The 21,473-nt window shown below is 40.8% G+C and overlaps 1 pseudogene; it reads right to left on the reverse strand.

Annotated features, from left to right (window-relative positions):
• LOC138117985 (ran-binding protein 17-like) overlaps positions 1-21,473 on the reverse strand; it is a 40,085-nt pseudogene that overhangs the window by 17,454 nt on the left and 1,158 nt on the right.

Raw genomic sequence — 21,473 nt, forward strand, 5'->3', positions numbered from 1 at the left:
GTGGCACTCATACAATTCAGTGACAAAGGCAATGCTTGGATCTGCTCACAAGGATGTATGTGACCAAATGACACAGAGGAAATAAATTTATATTTCACTGTCCGACAATTGGCAATGGGATAAAACATTTAGGAGAATGACTTAGGAAAACACCGTGACGGGTGAGACTCTTGAGTTGATTAAAATCAAATTAACACTAATAGCTATAAAATGTCCACTACTTCTTCTGGACATGTCATTGCAGGAGTACGGAAAACAACATTTCTTTAACACAAATGAGGAATTTAATGGCTGACTTGAATATCAATTCTTGATACGAGATATTAAGGAAAAATACTCACTTTGTCACTGCAACACGGAAATCGAAAACAGAAGAAGCCTTTTTCAGCTGACTAATCATGGGAAGTAAGCACAGGCGTGTGGACACAACCCAAACATGTTTGGGGAGCTGGCAAGAAAACAAGTGAAAAAGATCAGTAGGATCCTAAAGATGGAGGCAGAAACCAAATGAGACCATCCTCCATCCAACCTCCTGTCAAAAACAGGGTCAGCACCAGATGGGTTCCTCAGGACTTCTTCCAGTGTCAAGGAATATCTCCAAGGATGGAGATTCCACACTCTGTTTTGGACTTGTATGTTTGTGTTTATTTTTGGTGCTTTAGGACATGGAGATGAACTGAAGGAGAGCACTGGATAAGCAAATCTAGGGCTTATGAAAAAAACTGAGCTGTTAATATTTTTATTGACACTTTTCTCAGCAAAATATCAGGAATTCCACAGAATAGAAGTTTTCTAAGATGTTCCTAAAAAATCAATAGTTTTTCACAATTAAGCTCCCACATGCCTAAACCACAAAAGTTTGAAGCTAAAGCTTTTAGTTTTAGGTGGGAGTTTCTTACTCCTCCTACCTGCCTTGGGTGAGAGATCAACACTTTTTGAGAGGGAAAAATAAACAGAACACTTGAAAGCTGAAGCTTATTTTGCTCTTACATTTTCTTCTCGCTCTTTTACATTAGTTCAATTTGCATTTCAAAGAGGTTGTTAAAGTAAACATGGTATGCTAGTGAATGATACAAAATGAACAAAAGCAGCCTCTCACACGGAAGAGATGTGGAGGATAACAGAGCCCAGGAGCAGGGCTCGCTGACCTGGCCGCGGTCAGGTTCAGTGCAGGATACCCACCTCAGCCCAGCGACAGGCAGGACCAGCCCACGGGCAGGAGCCACCGTGCCATCATCACGTGTGACTCAAAATATCCGGGAGGTGGATTTCGTTATATAACAGAACGACTGAGTACTCTCCACGCTGCTGCTCAGCCCTTCAGTGCCCATTTCCTCTCCGTGGCTCCCTCCTGCAGCTCAAAGCGCTGAATGCGCTCAGCGCAGCGAGCGCTCCCTGAGCCTCGGCTCCTCCTCGCCCTCCTGCGGGCCCGGCTGGCCCCGGGCAGTGACCAGCAGCAGCAGCAGCAGCTCTTACACAGCGGCATCTACACACACGCAGGCTGTGTGCTCCGATTTCTTCCCCCACTAAGTCCCCTAATCAATAAACGTGACTGAAGGTTTTGAACAGCTTCCCTGTCAGAAACTGCAGGGTATTCTCAGGTGACCAGAATGTAACTGCAAGGTTTATTTTTTCTTCCCCCAAATGCTGTCTCCTTCTTCAGATTCCAAATTAGTTTAGACTAGCACTCCCTGGCCCAAACCCCAAATTATTGGACAGTCATCTAGTTCAAAAGCATAAATTAAACAGTGTAAGCGAATTCAATGAACTGCAATCAGATGCTGTGTTTGTATCACACTCCAAGTGTGCTTCTGTGGCTCTGATTCTCCCCCGAAGTGTGTTCTGGAAGTACTGAGTAACTGGTTTCTTTTTACCATGGGCAGATACCTTTACATTCCTCAAATCACATCACAGCTGTGCAGAACAAGCATTATTTACACAACAGCTATGCTGATCAAATAGAAAAAAAACCCCACAGATACCTGTACACACATTAGTATTTTTCTTCTGAATAGCAAATGCATGACTTTTCAGTACAATTGCAGGAGAGGCACATTAATAAGTTTAACAATTCTGGCTTGTAAGAAAAGAATATTTAAAATCACTCTCTGTAAAAATATACAGGTTTAAAAGAACCTAACTCCAGTAACCAAAAGAATCACATTCTTTAAATAATCAAAATCCAAGCATCTTCTGAATTCCAAACATCAAAATTTAGCATCTTCCATTGTCCCTTATATTAATTCTTTTGAAGATACACATGAATGTGCTGCCTTGAAAATCTGAGATATCTAAATACTTGAATTCTTTCTTTAGCCAAGTGAAAGCAATTCTTACCTACTGCAACGAGTCCTTCAGATGTTGAGGTCAGAATACAGATTAAGATGTGAGATTCTAAACTGGTAATGAAACTCATATGATCCTGGGTCAGACACTCCAAAAATGGGTTATGAGTGGCTTAGTTTTGGGTATTACTGAAAAAAAGGAGTACACATTCATAGAAAATACTGATACTAGCAGTGACTAATACTAACAACATTAACAGATGACAGAAGAATGATCTTACAGATCTGACAGTATGATAAATTCTAAACTAGCTAATAAATCAGAATATTTTGAGAGACAAAATATTATCTTGTCTTCAGTAGATTTCAACTTTTCAAATTTACCATTAGATATAACTTGCTATTATTTAAAATAAGCTCAGGATAGTCCAAACCCACTCCCCTGCTTTGCCATCTGACACAGCTCTCAGTCCAGGAAGACTGGGATAGTTCTGTGCAGGACTCCAGGCATATCTTGCCTTCTGCAGGAAACCTCTCCAAGATTTACCACAGATTTCCCCAAACCGCCTCAGAGAGAGACTTTTTTTGGTGCCTAAGTGAGCTCCTTTACGAGGCTGTGCACAGGCACAGGTCCCTGCTTGAGCCCATCAGCCCAATCGAACCATCATCTTCCTCTCAAGGATTCTTGTTTAGGAATTAAGCGTTGGAGAGCTGGGAATGTGCCCATTGGGCATGTTTGACTATGCAGACAATACACTGACTTAATTGAGAGCAACTTTCCACTTCTGTGGACTTTCTTTATGTGGCAAAAATAAACCTGGGTGTTACCATCTCTGACTATCCCAGATTTGTTCCTTCCTGCATGACAACCATAGCTTGGAATGAAAGTGCCACAAAGAAGAAGTCACAGATCAAATTCAGGCTGATATTACGCAAGATCTGTTGTCTTCCCACAGAGAAATGGGAACATGGTGCACTTTAATTTTAAAGTTTTCCATTTTATGGGGAATACACAGTGCAGTGACAATTTGCAGATTGAAACTAATTGCAGAGTAGCTGGATATATGAGGATGCTTTACAGTGCATGCAGGCAACAAAATGGGTTTGCAAGTATAGAAAGGGGAAAAAAATTGCATTTCTTTCTTTTACAAGCCTAGTGAGAGTTCTCTAAAAGCTCCTGTTTCACGTGGCACTTCAGTCATACCTGTATTTCAGATGTCACTATATACATAAATTCAAGTAATTGAACTGAAAACTGCATTTGAGCTGTTCTGGATCCCTCTCATTATACCAACAGAAAGCCTGTGGTGGTGTTATTTCAAATTTCACATAAAGACTCCCAAGATGAGTAATTGCTTACTAGCAGGTCACTGTGGGATACTGAAAGCAGCATTTTGACACAGGCCTGAAGTACATTGTCAAAGTGGTCGTCCCTGTTCAACTTGAAGACGCCACAGCTGACATAATTTCCACATAAGGCAGATTTGAGTGGAGAGAGAGTAACAGATGGAAATGCCCTTGAGTTTCAGCAGATGAACCTGATCTTTTGACAAAGTCCCATGAGAGAGGATCTGATTACCTGTGAAAGAAAGAAAGAAAGAAAGAAAGAAAGAAAGAAAGAAAGAAAGAAAGAAAGAAAGAAAGAAAGAAAGAAAGAAAGAAAGAAAGAAAGAGAAAGAAAGAGAAAGAAAGAGAAACAAAGACTTATTTAAGCAGCTACAAATCTAAAATATTTTGATGGCACTATGAAACATTTTTTTTTAAATTACTATTTGGAAGAAAGACGTAAAAGATGTAAAAGATTTGTTAAGTAAGTATGACTACAGCTTAAAAGCCACTAAGCAATTAGTATGCAAAATTTAAACTAAAAGCTCTGAATTCCTGCCATTGATGTACAGCCAGACCATGACTGGGTCTATCAGCATGAATTCCCTAATCTGAACAGAGCTGCAACACATGGTTTTATAGTTTCTCATGCCTCAGCAAAACCTGGTTTTGATCCATTACCAGAATGGTCTCTTGGGAGGCTTCTGATGTATACACACACTAAATACATTCCTCAGAAAAATAACATGTCCTTTTCAAAAGCCTCTGTTTTACCACTCACAGATGGGAATGATTTTTTAACTCAACTCTATGTCTATAGTGCAAAAATAACAGCTACTGGTAAATACTGTTGGTGCTATTAACGGGCAGTAGTGACTTTTGGATCCACTGTGCAGCAGATCCCAGGGCAATCCTCTGTACAGATTTCTGTGCTCACAAGGTCTCATTACCAAGTTTTCTGAGTAACTTGTAACAATTTAATGCTCATCTTCACAGCACCCCAGAGTCTGTTTGTCTTCATGACAGTTTTTTTCAAACCTGAAGCAATTAATGGAAGTGAGCTAAAGCAGTGGTATGAGCACAGCAAAGCTGGAGCTCTTGCCCACCATGAAGTAGCCCTGACTCAACTGAACCCTCTGATGCTGACCTTGACAAGCTTGGCCTGCACAGAACCCAAGTGCCAGTCTTGGCTTTGTTACTACTCATCATTCTTGGCAATTTTAACTAGAGGAAAATAATACAGAGCTGTAGGTTTTTGCAAGGATTCCCACAAATAACAGCACAACAGCCTACAGAGGACACACTCGGCTTGTCTGCTCTCTGTGCTGTGCTGGCTCTGATGACAACTTGGATCAAGGAGCGGCGAGAAAACTGGGCAGTACCTGTTCACAACCCAGACACAGCCAGCTGGGAGAGGGAGTTATGACAATGCAGTTGTGATTTTATAGTAGGCAATTAAAAAATGCCCTAAAACCTTGCCTGAGATTGCCCAGATGGAGCATTGTTTAATACATATTGAGGCCTAACATTAAACTGGGTCAGCCTCTGCACAGCTCTCCTTCCCACCCAAGCAAATTTCCACTTGCAAATCATCTCCCTGACTTATTTCAGTTCTTTCCTTTAATGCCATTGATTACCAGCAATGACAAATTTACATCATACAATTAAAAAAATGAAGGGGAAAACCTTATTTCCAAACCCCTAATGCATTAAAGTACCACCCATTTGGTGTCATCTGATGCAAGGACAGAAAGGCATAAGTTACTGTTTAAAACATTAATGTTGGTCACCACTTCTAGCAAGTACAAGGCAATTTATCCATCAGGTTGTGAATGAAAATTAGATACAAAAAAAAAAGACAGGGAGTATGATCAGGGATTGCTTAGAAGTAACTGGGGTCTGCAAGAAGCTGGAATGGTAAATCAGAATTATGGAAGGGAAAAGAAAAGCGAATATTTAGCTAGGAAAGATGGTCACAAAATCAAAATCAAGCCTTCTTAATTAAACAAAAAATAATTTATGAATGAGAATCCAGAATGGTGTTCACATTTGTAAATGGTCCTCTAGCACCTCTCTTATCCCAATGCTACAGTCACAACCACAGTGTAACTGGGGAAGAGGTACCATTCCAGGGACTGCTGCTGCATAGAAACCAACTCCAAATGGTGTTAAATCTCTGTTATACTAAACAGGAGCAGAATCCAAAAGCTCTTTGAAAAGTAAAACATAGCAGAAAAAGAAAAAAGTCTTATAGTGTACCTGGATACTTTATTTTAATGTTTACATAACTAAGAAATTACACTTACAAAAATTAAACTCCATTTAGCTTCCTACAGTGAACTATTTAATACATCCCAGACTGATCATCTTAATTAGCATTAATCATTTTGACAAGTCCTGGTCTGGTTATTGAGAAGATCAGTGAATTTCAAATTCTGTGGAAAAAAAAATAAAATTAAATACAAAACTCTGTCTGTCAGATCAAGTGGAAAGGCAGACACTGGTTTTGAAAACCACTGTTGAACAGTAGAATTCTCAGGGCACAAACAAGACAGAAAGGCAAGAGTGCTGTAAATTAACCTGAGCTGGTCTTCTCCACTATTAAATTCTCTGCAGAAAATCTCCACTTCACTAACACAAATACATACCTGGCTTTAGAAATAAGCAAAGCTCTGGGTCCAAGAAAGGAAGAGCCTTGAGTCTGTAGCTGAGCTGTCCAAGCATGACATCCTGCAGCCACAGGTCCTTCAACTTGTAATAAGCAACAGAAGAGCTTAGTGGTTGTCAAGAAGGCAATTATGTACTTAATATGGAAATTAACTGCAAGCTGATGTAAAATATGGATGATGAGGAAAGAAAAAACCCCAGGAATCCCTTAGTTTGGGAAGATGAATTCTAGGAGGTATCCACTACTGCTGGTGTTCCATCATTTTCGTTACTTCAGAAAAACCCCTCCCTCTAATTAAAACCCCTTGATGAGCAGAAGGGGTTGGGTGCAGGAAGGCAGCAGGGGGACGCGGGGCCCGTCCCTCCCCAAAGACACTGAGGAGTCTGGGTCTAGGGTGAGATTAAAAGCTGCTGTTTACAAGTGGACAGAGCCCATGGAGAAGTGTTCTGTGCTCAGGGATTCATTCCGAAGGGGCCCAAGAGTGGGAGCTGCCCATTCCAAGGCAGCAGCCGCGGGGAGGGACCAGCGGTGCCGCTTCCCCGTGCCCCACCCCGGGATCAGGGCACGCAGGGCTCCAGCACAGAGCAGTGTTTGAGCATTTATTGAACAAAATATGAAGCACAGTGCCATGCCTGAGTAGATAAAAAAAGAATGATCTACTTGTAACATTTAGCAGGAGCTTCAGGGGAATATTTTTATACACAATGGATACTACTGAACATAAACTAATTTACGGAGGTATTTGGAATCGGGTCAAGAACAACTCCTCAGCTACTGAGGATATGCTTACATTTATAATCCCTGTAGTGGAAGACCAAAATACAATTTTATAAACTCCTATTGTTAAAAGAAACCATTTAAAGAAATTAAATCAACATAAAAGTGACCTTTGACATGTAGAATTTAAAAATCATGTTTGAAATTCATAGTGCCTGTCAAAACAAAAACTCTGTACAGACTGATCACTGAAGTCCCAGTGCTACTATTGAGTTAAAAATCAAATGAAAAAATCCAATTTGCACCAATTTCTTCTTGCTGTGGGAGAAATTGCATCTCACTACCTTAAAATACATTGGCTTCCAAAATTCTCAATAATTTCCTTTAATCCAATGTTTTACCCTGCACTTGACAGCAATGTCACTCACAAAAATTATGTACTCTTTGAGACTCAGGGCTGATACAAAATTCTGATAGGAATAAGAAAGGGATTTTTAAAGACCTTGGTGGAACTGCTAGGGAGGAAATAGGGGCTGGAATTTGGCTGCCAATTTAATGAGTTAATTACTGAAAGACTCCTCAGTACAACCAAAGGTGCTGAAAGAAAAAAGTGTCCGTGCAGAGGGAAGTTCCAAGCCAGCCAACACCAGTCCGGGCTGCTCAGGCTCCAGGGAACATCTCCAGGCTCAGCACCCATGGCCACCCCTTCCCTCACTGCCCTGGACGTGGGAGATGTCAGCACACGCAGCTTTGCTTTCAGCTCTCCCCCTGAATTGCTTTTACAGCAGAAGCTGTAACACGAAATGATTTCCTTATGGCTGAGTTTCATTTCAGCAGGGCTTGTTCTAGACTTCAAACCAATAAACACTTTGGATGATTATAATGCGCCTGAATCATATTTTAACATGTGTGAATTAGATGAAGATATAAAAAGACTTTGGTGAGATTAAACAAAGGTTGTGAGAATGTATCATATTTACAGACAAAAAATGTTTTTTGCCTTTTCCCCTTTCCTATTTTTATTATTCACCACTGCCCATAAAGATGGCTTGAGCTACACTTTCCAGGCATTCAGAATGCTGGGCAGTGCAAAGAAGTGCCCAGACAAAAAAGGAAAATGTGAATCATAAAGATGAGAGAGGGCTTCAAAAAGTGATTTTTTTAAAGCTTCCACAACCACAAAATGTGCATAAAAGCTCTCAAATCAGCACAATGAGCGTGCCCAGCACCAAGATAAATTTGCCAAAAGAAAGCGATTCCACAACATGAGTTAGAAACGAAGCACAATATATTGTGGAACCACCACTCCAGGAATGAGGAGGGCAGAGCAGTGCAGCTGAGAGCACTGAGCACTGCTCTGCCAGGCTCAGCTGTTGCTGAGAAATACCTGTTAGACTGCAAGAATCCGTTTAACCAAAATTTTGAAGAAGACCCGTTACCTTATGAAGTTGACACTGAATGGATTACCACACTAAGTTTTGAAATACATGTTCTGGAAGCAATTTAAAGCTCATTAGAAATAATTGTGTCTGGCTACTGGAAAATGTGGTAAAATTTAATCCACATCCAAATGCTACCTGAGCTGTGAGCACAGGAAATTGTTTTGTGCTACTGTGGCTAACCTCATCGCTGACCCTGAGCAGTAACTGCTACAGCAGCTGAAAGCTGAAGCAAAATTAAAAACTTACATCAAAGTATATCATGACAGAATATAGATAAATAAAAACAGCATATTGAAAATATTATTTTTATGTCAGCCTCTTCTAATGAAAGGGAAGAGGTTTACTAAAATGTAAAGAATCCACAAAACAAAAAATGGATGGTCCCAAGATGCATCGAAACATCATTCCTACACCACTGGGAGTTCAAAAACACACGGTAAGGAGACCTGTACACACAGAATTAAAAGTGAAATATATTGGGGATGAAGAATGGTGAACTACACTATTCCAACTCCACTCAATTCTCTCCTCTCTGATGTTTATTTTAAATCACTATTGCTCCCTCAGACCGGCTCCAGCCGTAATGGACAAGACACAGCAGCCCTTGCCAAGAAGCTGTGGAGCCCCAACAAGGATAATTGCCTGACTAAGTGCATCCTACGCCAGGCTTCCCATCTTCTGAGCAGATCACATTAGCAAAGGCATCTCAGAGCTGTCTGCAGCACAGTATCAGTGATAAATGAGCAGAAGGAGAGGACACACCAGCGCTCCCCCATCCGCACAGCTGGATCTGTGCAGCAGAACTCAGCACTTGCCAAGGTGCTCCTCTTCAAAACTACAAAAAAATTAATCTTTCAAATTTTAGTCCCTGACAACTCAACATACTTGCATATCTAAAAAATAGGCATTTCGGGGTTTTTTCTGCTTTGCACTCAAACATATGAAATGACTATATGCTAATCTCGGGAGAAAAGAGTCTCTGCTTCAGTCTAGTATTAAAGATTTCAGCATCCATACTCACAAGCTTTTGTGTACATTCACCCTCCCCAAACACAGCTCTACCCTTTTCTTCCCCTTCTCTTTTCAGCCCGAGCACAGACCTTACAGCTGATAGAGAAAAGAAATGGGTAACATTCGGACACAAATAGACATCACAAACTTGGGTAAAACTGCAGATGGAAAGAAACAAACTGGATGACCAATGTTTGTTTCAGAGTCATTTCCACGGTTATTTCCTGCACACGACAGTACAGGACACACACAGAACAAAGCCACATATAAAGTTTAGCTGATTTGTATCACCTGAACAAGGCCATATGTGTGAAGTATCTGTGTGTTATCCAAAACTGCCTTGATTGGCATAGCCCAGACTCAGGAAGAATGCACATGATGTCAGCAATAACCACCGTGGGTGAGAAGAATTGCCTGATGCACCTCACTTCAGTCACTAATTCCTTGTCAAAGTGTTGAGTGTTGGACAGAGGCATACCTCAGATCACATTTTTACATACCTACAGGTTTGCATAGCAAGAAAACTCCCAGTTGACCTAAGACTTAAACAGAAATTTTTGTGTTTAATTTAGTGCAAATGAAATTTCTGAAAAGAATACCTTTACATGCATTTTCTGTATATCATTACACATGAAAGAGGAGGAAAAATCCTGTTCTAAAACAAATTTAAATTCACTTACCAATGGAAGCACAATACAATGAAGCCATATTTTCATTTACTGCTTTATGTTACATTCTTCTCAGAAAAAGGAACAGCCAGGCTAAGCTGCACTGTCTGTAGAGAGGGACCAAGTCTTCCCCTACAGAGCCATGGGCCAGAAACTCTCAGTGTCAGGGGCATGGCAGGGGGGAGAGGGGAGAGGCAACAGAGCTGGAAGCCTGGTGTTCAAACAGGAGTGTTCCAGGAGGAGCAAACACAGCCAGGGCTCCAGGTGGTGGAAAGAAGAACTTCTTAGGGATGAGAGGAGCCTGGGCAGAGTTTGTGGCAATCCACTCAGCCAGTGGGTTAAACGAGACAGAGACCGAAAGGAAGCGCCTTCCCGCAGGACAGTGTGATCGAAGAAGGAGATGCTCACTTCTGTTTTCCCCCTCTGCCTCATGCCATCACTTTGTGTTTCTCTCAGGTTAAAAAGGAAATTATTATCATATAAATTTCAGTCAAATCTATCCTGAGTTAAACTGTGTCTCTGATCAGCTCTGAGGAGCTCACCATAAGCTGCAGGCACATACAAGAGGTCTGGCTGACTTGGTAAGATAAATGAGCACATACAGTCTGTTGTCATCTCCTGACATTTGCTGTGCATCTTCTATTTTTTCCTAATACCTCAGTCATAAAATCATGCTGAGTGAGAGAATCTTAACTATTTTTGTGATTTTAAGTTACTTGGAAGAATGGTACAGAAGAAAACTTAAAAACTGAGTCCAAGGATTGGAAGGCCTGTATGGATTCATTCTTTTATCTGAATCACACAATTTTTCAGAACCGGAAAATTCAGGGTCTGGAAACATTGTTCAAGAACACAAAGTGAATTTTATTATCATCACTTGGTTTACTTGTTTATTTTTCCCCACATGTCTGCCAAGATTACACAGGCTTAGAAGACAAATAGACTTTAAAAGACCATAGAGTACTATGGTTTATAGTTTTCCTTAAAAATATAATTATTAAGATTTTCAGGAAGACATTTGAAAATAATGCAAAATTCCTTTGTATCAGTACTTTTATAAGAATTTGTATGTTCAAAAGATCATACATAATTAATGAATTCCTATAGCACATTTCCAGAAGTTACATCTTTCTGTACATGGGAACAGAAATCTCAGAAACTGCTACTTGATGATAAAAGCTAAAAATGCCAATGCTTTAAACAGCCATTATTCAATACTGATCTTGAAATACTTGCAGCGGGCAGTGAAACCTTCCCAGAGCAGTGTGAAATGGGGCTGAGTGGGCATTTATTCCAGTGCCAGGGCCCAGCAGGGTGATGGCCAGGCTGTGCAGTCCAGCTGTGCCAGCTGTATCCTGTGAAATCCCTGCTCCCACATGGGCAGGGCTCGTGAGTGGGCTCTGCCCAGAATAAATCCTGGCAGTCACTCATCTGACAGAAAACCTGAGCAGTTCCTGTGAATGTCACACCTAAATACTGGCAGGATCACTGGTGGGACCCTGATGTTGACATGCATATGGTTTAAAGCAAAATAACCCCCCTGACATACTGGGTGGAGGCTCTCTCCCACATCTCCATTTTTCCTCTGCTTTTCACTGATGGGTGATTTTAAATGTTTCTTCTGGAGGACATTAGGTACGGTTCTCCTGTTAAACCTGTGCTGAGTAAGATGTCCTCCTTCCCTAGGAAAGCAGTTATGAAACACATGGAAGAGAAGCATGGGAGAAAGCTCTTATGGCCATGATGGGGTTGAAGGTGCCCCCGCTCAGTGCAGGGAATGTACTCGGTGACCTTTAGCAGGTCCCTTGCAACCCAACCCACTCTGGGATTCTCTGCTCACTTCCCCTTTCCTGTGGCACTCACCTCCGAGGAGATGCCACACAGTCCTAAGGACCTCTCACATAATTTAACAAAGAGGGTGAGAAGACTCTGGACGTGGCTTCCCCGGGCCCCACAGCTCTGCTGCTCAGTTTTTACTCCTAGATCTGCACTGGGCTGAGATTCCCTTTTACGTTGCACAATTAAATCCCAGCATGAGTCAGACAATGTTGTCTGGTCCTTATGTGAAAGAGCTGCCAGTACCTTAGGGCTGAGAATTTTATGAACTGTGTACACACCATAAAAGCTGCAACTGAAAGAAGAAGGTTTCTTTACAGAGGTTTTTGGGGTTTTTTTAGGCATGAATTAGGAATGAAGCAGGTTGAAAACAACTCATGTGGTTTAGTCAGCAAGGTTTAGAAACTTGATGCCAACAACTGAGCTGAATGGATGCCCAATAATATGGTTATGTTTTTCCTAAGTGCAGAAAGGATGGTGAAAGCTGATAGAAATAAATTAAAATAAAAAATTAAAAATGAAATATGATTGCAGTGGGATCAGGTACCATCAGACAAATAGGGCTGAATCATCCTCATGACTACATTTGATTTTTTGTTTTAGATCATGTAAAGATTTGCCTTTTATCTTTCACACATTTTTAAATCTTATTTTTATTTTGCTTAATCATTCTAACAAATTTACTGAAGAACACAGCTGAAAAATTTTGGTCACTTACAACACAGTATATTTGCAAAAGAAACAGAAGCATTATTTTGAAAAGACTGAAAATTACTTGTGTGTAATTTTTTTTGTTACAAATAAATGCTTTAGGCATTCCACAGGTACTGTTTCCATGTCCTATAGAACAAATGCAACATCAAATTTGAAGTTTTTTATAAAGGCAGCCATGTAACACACAATTTCCAGACCCAAAAATCAGCCTGAATGCAGTAAAAGCAACTTGGATGCATCAATTTTCTTTCTTTATATGAAACAAGCCATTTATGGCTCTTCCAGTTTACACTAACTACAAATGAGGTTTCTCTACAAAAGCTTGGTAATGTTCCTTTCAAGATATTGAGGAAGCAAAATCTTCAGCTGCAATGTTAGTTGGAGTGTAACATAAACTGCTGGTGTCAGAGACCTGTTGCAGTTGCATGCATGAGTGGGAGTAGTAAAATGGAGCAACTTATTATAAAGACTTTTAACAGTGCTCCAGGGTAAAGCTGTTATGGTCCCATTATGTTTCGGAAGTGCTGCAATATAATTTGAATACATAAGATCAGCCCACACCTGTCAATCAGCAGCTGGATTAAACACCCCACGGGTGTCTGTATCTCTGCTGCACACATCTGTAGCAGCCAAACAGCCCTTGAGGCAAAGGTGGCACGAGCAGCTCTGGCACCTGAATGAACCCCGAGCCAGGGAACGAGAGCTGCCGAGGCCTGGGCCCTGCACTGCCAAGGGCTGGCTCTGGCTGCAGCACCTCACAGTCCTGCTAGCATTCCCCAAATCCATCACTGCTCAGCTACATCGACTAACGGGATTTTTGTATCACAAGCCAGGCAAAGAATTACCCTGCAGAGGAATGATTAATGAATACCTACCAAGGTACAGATCATTTTATTGTCTTCTCTGAAGAGAAGAATTCTGTTTGATGATACATCAACACTTAAATGCTGTGATCTAAAAAATAACACAAAAGTATTCAGATCTTCATGAGAGCAGAAAGCTGCAATGGATTCACTCCTAAAGCAAGCAAACAAACAAACAAGCACACACATTTGCTGATTACAGAGTACTATTCAATTATAAACTAACTCTATAGATGTATGTATATATATTCAGGGATATGAACTCTAGTTATCTCATGTGTTGCCAGAGTAACAAGCCTGTGACAAAAGACAGAAAACTTTTAACCAGGAAAGGTGACAGGCAATGCATACACAGCTTTCCATGACTGGGGAATGCTTTGTGCCTGAACACAGTTCAGAAAATCCATCACCCAAGTGGTCAGGCTAACTTTTACCAGTTCCTTCATCTGTATAGTGTTTAAAAATAAACCAATCCCAGCTGTTCCTTTTGCTACCTAACATCTGTGGCAATCCCATGGCAGCTCTCCAGGTGTAAATTAGAACAGATGCTTTTAGGAACACTCAGACCTGGAGGAGACTGCACCAGGTTGTCTTACTGAATCACAGGTACTACCAAAGCACTTTGTTCCCAATCTGGAAACGCGTCAGAGTCCTTGCCAAAGGCCCTGCTGCCTCATTCCAATCTGTCTTTATGATAAGGAAGCCTAATTCTTGGTTCAGAACTAAAAGGGAACTTCAAATATAGATCTTAGGCTCCTAAAGAACTTTAGGGACACCTACCCTTGGCTTTTCTTGGGACAGAAAGGGAAGGGAGTGACCCCTGAGGGATGTGAAGCAGAGCAGACACGGGCTGGGTGTGTCACAGGCATGGGATCAGTCCCTGTAGGGCCACTCACTGAAGAGTGGGACTCAGTGATCCCCGCAGGTCCCTTCGTCACTCTGTGACCTGTCTGCCCTCACCCACCTCTGATCGGCCGTGCACCCCAGTGTCTTCCCCGTCCTAGAGACCAGGAAGGATCTTTCTCTGCTGCAAGTCCCATTTTTTAGTGACGGAGTCCTTATTTGCAGGGCCCTTTGCTGCAAACTCCTGAGTAAATCCGTGTGGTTATGAATGAATAAAATGTCCCCGGTAAAGAATATTTGTATATTCCACACACACAAACTGATAATGGCCGGCAGAGGCAAATGCCCGGACCAGCACGTCGTCTCCCTCCCAGAGTGGCATAATGCACAGTCTGATACTCGCAGACATATTTTAACCATGTCACAGAACATTGTATAGTGCATGCCCATCTGTAAAAGCTAATGCAGCACACAGCTCATGCAAACACCAGCCCAGGTGATGCCTGCTAAAGGGAACAAGGCCTCTGAATAGCAACGGGTTGAAGAATCCATGAATAGGGAAGGTGGCTTGAAGAGCTGGCTCCTGCTTAAGACTGATTGTTCCAGTTCCTCTTGGCTTTTTTTCACCACTTTCTGAGTTCTGTGTTTCTGTTTTAATAATCTCCTCCACAAAACAAGCTGCAGCACTATTAGAGTGCACAAGCAAATAAAAACAGGTTAAACTTTCCCACTACTACTATCAGGATAGAAGGCATAATTAGCCAACACGAACCAAAGGAGGAGTCACTGCAGGCAAGTCAACACAAACCATACAGGGAATTCTGCCTTATGGCTTGGGCAGTCACTCAGGGACCAAGTGCACATCCTACACACTGCTCTTTGACTGGGAGCCAGGTCTCAGCTTTTAGGCACTAATTTCCTCTTGTCAGATTAAACTATTTTGTTTTTTCAAATATCAAATATTTCAGTGTTTTTTCCATGTAAGTCTGATTTAGAAGGCAAAATGAGAAATGATTCCTCCTTGTTGAAAATTCCAATTATTTTGTTCATGAAGATACCCAGCATGGTACCTTCATGGTAAACGGAAATGAGGCAGCACAACTTGACTAGCAAAGAATTAAACAGGGTTTTTTTTTTGAACCAAGAGATTTTAGCTATACAATTTGCTATTAAAACATGATCTAGCTAATCTAGTAAGTGGTTTTGTTTAATAATAAACATCTTAAATTTTTAAGCTTGTCTCTTGTCATATAATTCTGTTTTGTTTGAACAGGAGAAATGGTGACTGTTCTTAGGAAAAGGCTGTTGCCTATTCAGCCAATAAAGGCAGCTTCTGTGAACCTCACAAAGTGGAACACAGACCCTCTATGGGAACACAGACCCTGTATAGGAGCACAGACCCTGTATAGGAGCACAGACCCTGTATGGGCACATAGACCCTGTACGGGAGCACAGACCCTGTACGGGAACACAGACCCTGTACAGGAACCCAGACCCTGTGTGGGATTGTGAAATCCAGGTCTGACCCACAGGAAGGGTTTCACACTTCCAGGCTATGCAGCCCCAGCTGTGTCGTGGTTTGACCTCATTCCGGAGTGGAGCTGAAGCCCAGCCACAGCCCTGCCAACCAACAGCAGCACCATGTGGACAGACGGACAGACAGACGGACAGACGGACAGACAGACGGGCTGCTGCTGCCTGAGGCAGCTCCACACTGCTGCATCCTGCTGCCACCTGCCCCAGGCTCTGCAGCTGAACTATAGAGGGGAAGAGGCTGACATGAGAAATGTACTTTTAGGTCTTGCTTCTAACTCCTTTATGGAGTTCTTCACGTTCTGAATCAAACAAACGAGTTAAACACACCATGGAGAGCTGTCCAGTAACAAACTGGGATTTAAATTCAGATCTCACTTACCTGAAATATTCTCAAAGGACACAGATGACCCATGCCATCTTATGCCTCTAAAAGCTCACTAATGGCAGCTACATTTTTGCTGAGGTGGACTTCCAATCCAGCTCACTCTCAGGAGAGGATGGTCAATATTCTCCAAATGCAGCAGATGCCACGTAAGGTACAGAACTGAGCTGTGCTACTAACCCTCCTAAGTCATCCCCATTCCTCAGCCTTCCGAGCACCCCCATGAGCACTGCAGGGAGAGGGTGCAACGCTACACAGCCTCACTGTGGAATTTCATGGGATAGAAAGCAATTACCTTTTCAGATCTCATGGCAAGGAGAGTAACTTGACAGCCAAACCCTCCAAGCAAAATGTAAGCCATCAGCAGAGGCTCCTAATACATCCAGTATGATTCGCTATCTTAATTCAGAAACTTGAAGCATTGAGTCCATATTCATTGACCAGGGAAGACTGGAAACTACAGTCAAATTTTATAAAAGCCAGAGTCAACAGAAAGGCTTTGGCAATTTATTGCTTCTTTTATAAATCCAATAAGGTGGAATAAATTGGTTTTAAGCAGAATATTATTTTTAAGTGTTTCTAACCACAAGCTTCAAGGAATCTGGCTAAGGCATGAACTTAACCTGAGCAGTCAGTTCAAGCTCAAAGGTATTCAAGCTGCAAAGTGATACTGAGGTTTGAGTTGCAAGTGGGCAGTATCTGCTGTTACAAACAGATTCCTGTTCCATGAGAAACGCATTCTCTTCCTGTGATTGGGAAACTTCCATCTCTACAGTGGTTTGGCTCTGTCAAGCTTGTGCCTAGTCCTGAATAGTTAAAACACAATACTCAAGAATTTAGTTCTTCAAAATCAGAATAATATTGAAGAAGCCATCTTATTGCTGCCCATGGTTTTATTTTGTTAAGAAATACTATATGAATTTGGATAAATATGTAACACTGTTAGTCTGGTGAAAAGATTGTACTGCTTGTCCTTCCACATCTGGAGCAGCATAGGATCAGCCAGCCCAGTATCCAGCTCAACTGGAACCTTTAAATGACCATGAGGTGAACGCCCTCCCTGGCAGACCACTTTTCTATGAGCTCAGGGTCTGTGTCTACACACAGGTATTTTGTATAGGCAGCTTCATGCACTCACCAAAGACATCAGGTGTGAGTGAGCTGACTGCAACTCTGAGTAAACCTACTGATTTAATTCTTTCAACCCATTTCTTATTGCAACCTCTTTCTTTTACAGAGAACAGAAATCCTGAAACTCAAGAATCAGCTGGGAGGAACACAGGAAAGGACTGCTATGAGTTCCCACCTAACTGTAAGGAACACTAAATGAAAATATCAAGAAGGTGGATACTTCCCTGAATTCACGATTGAACCTCCATGGATGTATCTGACTCCAGACCAAGGACCTTAGACTGCATTCTGGTGTTAGTATGGAAAAAACAGATTAAACACTCAACATCTTATCCAGGCAGCCTGGGAGTAGAATAAAATACATAAGGAGAGTCACCACTGTTAGGGACAGCCAGGTTTTGCCTGTCCACCTGTGGGTATTCAGGGTTCTCCGGGCCACACCTGCTCGTTCAGGACTGACCTACAAACTACAGAGCCCACATGTTCCAAATACAAAAGACAAATAAACTTTCCCAAGCTGTGGTACTGCAGTCGTCATTGACAGCTTGACATATCAATATTTCAGGAAGAATAAATGACTTTCATATCCAGGGGTTTGGTTTTCTTGGTTTGGTTGGTTTGTTTGTGTGATTTTCTTTTTTAATCGTTCATTACTGGATACTTTGGGAAGATGCTACACTTAACACCTGAAGCTGCTTAAAATATTTGGAAATATTTTAATGAAGTCTTTTGAGACATCACCTAATACAACTTTAAAACAAATTTTACTATTATTATAAATATTTTCTCTTCATCCCTTGCCAGAGGAAAACTATAAATCTTGTCTCAGCTGAATGAACACCATTTATCATATTCATTTTCTTGTCAATACAATTATGAAAAGCCTTTGGCCTTTTTCCAAGGAGCCTGATTTGCTGGATAAACTCAATTAGTATAAGCAAGCCTGCTACAAGCCAGCCCCATTTGGCAACCCAGAGCAGCCTCGGCGTTCCTGCGATGCACCTCTGAACCAGGAGCCTGATAACTCCATCCTGGTGCTAAAATACAAGAGAGCCCCCCCCGCCTTCCTTCTCTCCTCCCCAGACCAAAAGGACTTTAAAGAAATTATTTCTGCTCATTTTTGCCATCTACTGGACAAAGCTTAAATCCTAAACATGTGATCAGGTGAGAGATTACCCAGCATAATTTGTTTTCTTATGGACAGGCCTTAGACCCAAAATATTTCCTACAAACACTTGAAAAGTTTATCAAGACATTCTTCTACTAATGATTTACAGGTGACTATTTCTGATAGTATTCAATACAGAATAAACAACACCATATGAGATATTAAAGCTTAGTCTTTTATCTCTTGCCTCTTTGTATTGTTTGTTTATTGAACAAATACAAGTAAATTTATATCATTTTTATAATGTTCTGTATTTTCCATTTTCAATCTTGAAATACGAGGGCCTCAAACATAACAGAATAAAATCTCTTCGTAAAACAATTTTTCTTTGCTATTAAATCCATTTTCTGATTATATGTTTGAAACTAAAAAAGAAATGTGTTAATCAAAGGATATTTAAACTTGATACAATAAAATTGGCACCTGACCCTCCTTTCTTTTCCCATTTACCTTTTTGTTTTATCTACAGTAAATAAGAGTTGTGATAATAGCAGCTCATTGTGCTGTAATGCTCAGGATCAATACCTGGATGCAGCTGGACTTGTCCAAATGAGGAGAAATCCACTGAACAGAATCATGCACTTCTCCTTTACAGCCGAAGGTGAGGAAGAAAAACATTTTGAACCTGTGCAAGGGAAAAGAAACTGGGAAGGCCTGACCTTTGAATTCCACACCAAGCTACATTTCCATGTATTTTTACGGAGAATACAGAATACTGAGATCCAAAAGTTGGATGCTGTTTTTATTTATTTGAAATGAACTTAATCCATAAAGTGGAAGGAATAAATTAATTTTTAAAAAATCAGGAAAGGGTCCTGAGGATTGTATATCTGAGATCCTTCTATAAAAAGCCATCTCCGTGGATGCATCCACTTCTTTCAAGAGGAGCAGAGGTAAGACTCTGTTACTCCTCCCACAGCTGAAGATTTGCAGTTCTGTTCAGGAGCGTGACACTCATGGTACAGAAGGAAAAACAAAGTCAAACCATTTTGAAATGGAAGCAGCACTGATCTGCTTTCACACATCTTCCTGATTTTATTAAGTTTTAGGGTAACACAAGCACAAACAGTACTAACGAAGTTAAATGTACCCAGTGGTGCCCACTAGAAAATGAGATGGTAATTCACAGTCTGGCTTCAGGAGTTGGGTAGTTTGTTGTTGTTGTTGTTGTGGGGTTTTTTTCCCTCCAGTCCTCTAAAACTGAAAATAAGGGATGCTTCCCACTGATTTCAGGAGAAATAAAGATTACACTGCTTTCTGTTTTGGACTTACTTTCTTACTGCTGAGCCTGCACAGAATAACTGCAGGCTCGCAAGGGTCTTAAATAGGGGTTTTCTGAGTGGTCATCAGGACCCTATTCCCCACCACCCAAGGATGGCACTCAGATCATCAGGGGCTCCTGTACAGCCTGTCAGTCCTGAAAGGATAATTTCCTACTTGTGATTCGATCCTGATGCATTTCCCTTTCTTAACCAAGACTATAGAAGAGTAGAGCTTCACAATTGACTCAAAAAAAAAAATCTGTAAAAGCTTGATTTCTTGTGAATCATGTAATTGTCTTAAATGTTATTTTTTCTGTCCATAAAACAAACACATAATTAATTTTCATAGTTTTGTGAGATCTAAATTATAAACCAAATATTTCCATAATCCCTCACTATGTATTTCAGCAGTTTATTTCCAACATGACTGTGTGCCTGAGAGAGAACTACAGCTACTGTATTTATAAAAATACAAAGCATTTCTCTGTAGGGTTAAGAAAATACCCAGGGGCATTATTGTATGTGCTAGTTTAAAAATGTACCAATATTTAAAACAAACAGAGTTCATTATCATTACTTTTTGAAGAAAACTACAATGCAAAGATTTTGATTTTGTTTGCAGAAGTCCATTTTCTTCTGGATCAAGACAACTGCAGGTGTTGTGATATTAATAGACTTGACATAAATAGAAAGTAACTGACTAAATTAAAGACATGATTCATACCAGAGAAAGAAATCTCCCCAGATAGCACTTGTATGGTATTTTTTAAGCACTTCTGATGTTAAACCAAATGTTGGTACATTGTGTTTGGAATTAAAGACACAGCTTTTTTTTTTTTTTTTCTTTTATGCAAACATGAGGGATGTGCAAAGGGAAGAAACCCCCTCGGATATGTTTTCTAGATTAGTGGTGTGACACAACAGGACAGTGACCTCAGTTAACTGCATGTTTGCCATTGTGCGGTGATTTTAGCTGATTACACGAGTTCATTAGCTCGGTTTCCTGTCCCCACTGTGCCACCATTACCCTGATGCAGGGGCCTGGCAGGGGCACGGGGCGGGTGTGGGGCTCTGTGCCCCAGCCCAGCACACGCTGCCAGCGGGAGGAGACTCCGTAATTGATTTTCACGTTAGCGCCGAGCAGATGGAGCAATAATCAGCCAATAATGAGCACATATCTGATTTTGATTCATTAGTTTAAATGTCTTGCTCAAACCTCTTTTTTTTTTTCCCCCAGAAGAAACACAAAGATCCTTGGATAAATAAGATTTCCACAAGTTTTCTAGTGCTGACATTAGGAAAATGCTTAGGAAATGCTTTGGATTACTCAATATGCTCTCATAATGAATAATGCAAATTAAAACATAATATATGAATACTATGTATTAACGTTTAAAAGTGCTTCCTGTATTAATATATTTAAAGTGATAATAACAATAAAATGTTAATTTAAGCTTGTAATATTTTGAATGGTGTAAGACTAACTGATACTCATAACAAACTACAATTAAGGCTGCACTGAGACTCCCATTGTACTGTTATTTTAACATATCTTTTGCTGTTTTGTTGGGGGTTTTTAAAGTAATTTTGCCAGTAAGTTTTCTTTAAAAAATGACTTTTC

The sequence above is a fragment of the Aphelocoma coerulescens genome, chromosome 13 (genome assembly GCF_041296385.1).
Source record: "Aphelocoma coerulescens isolate FSJ_1873_10779 chromosome 13, UR_Acoe_1.0, whole genome shotgun sequence".
NCBI lineage: Eukaryota > Metazoa > Chordata > Aves > Passeriformes > Corvidae > Aphelocoma > Aphelocoma coerulescens.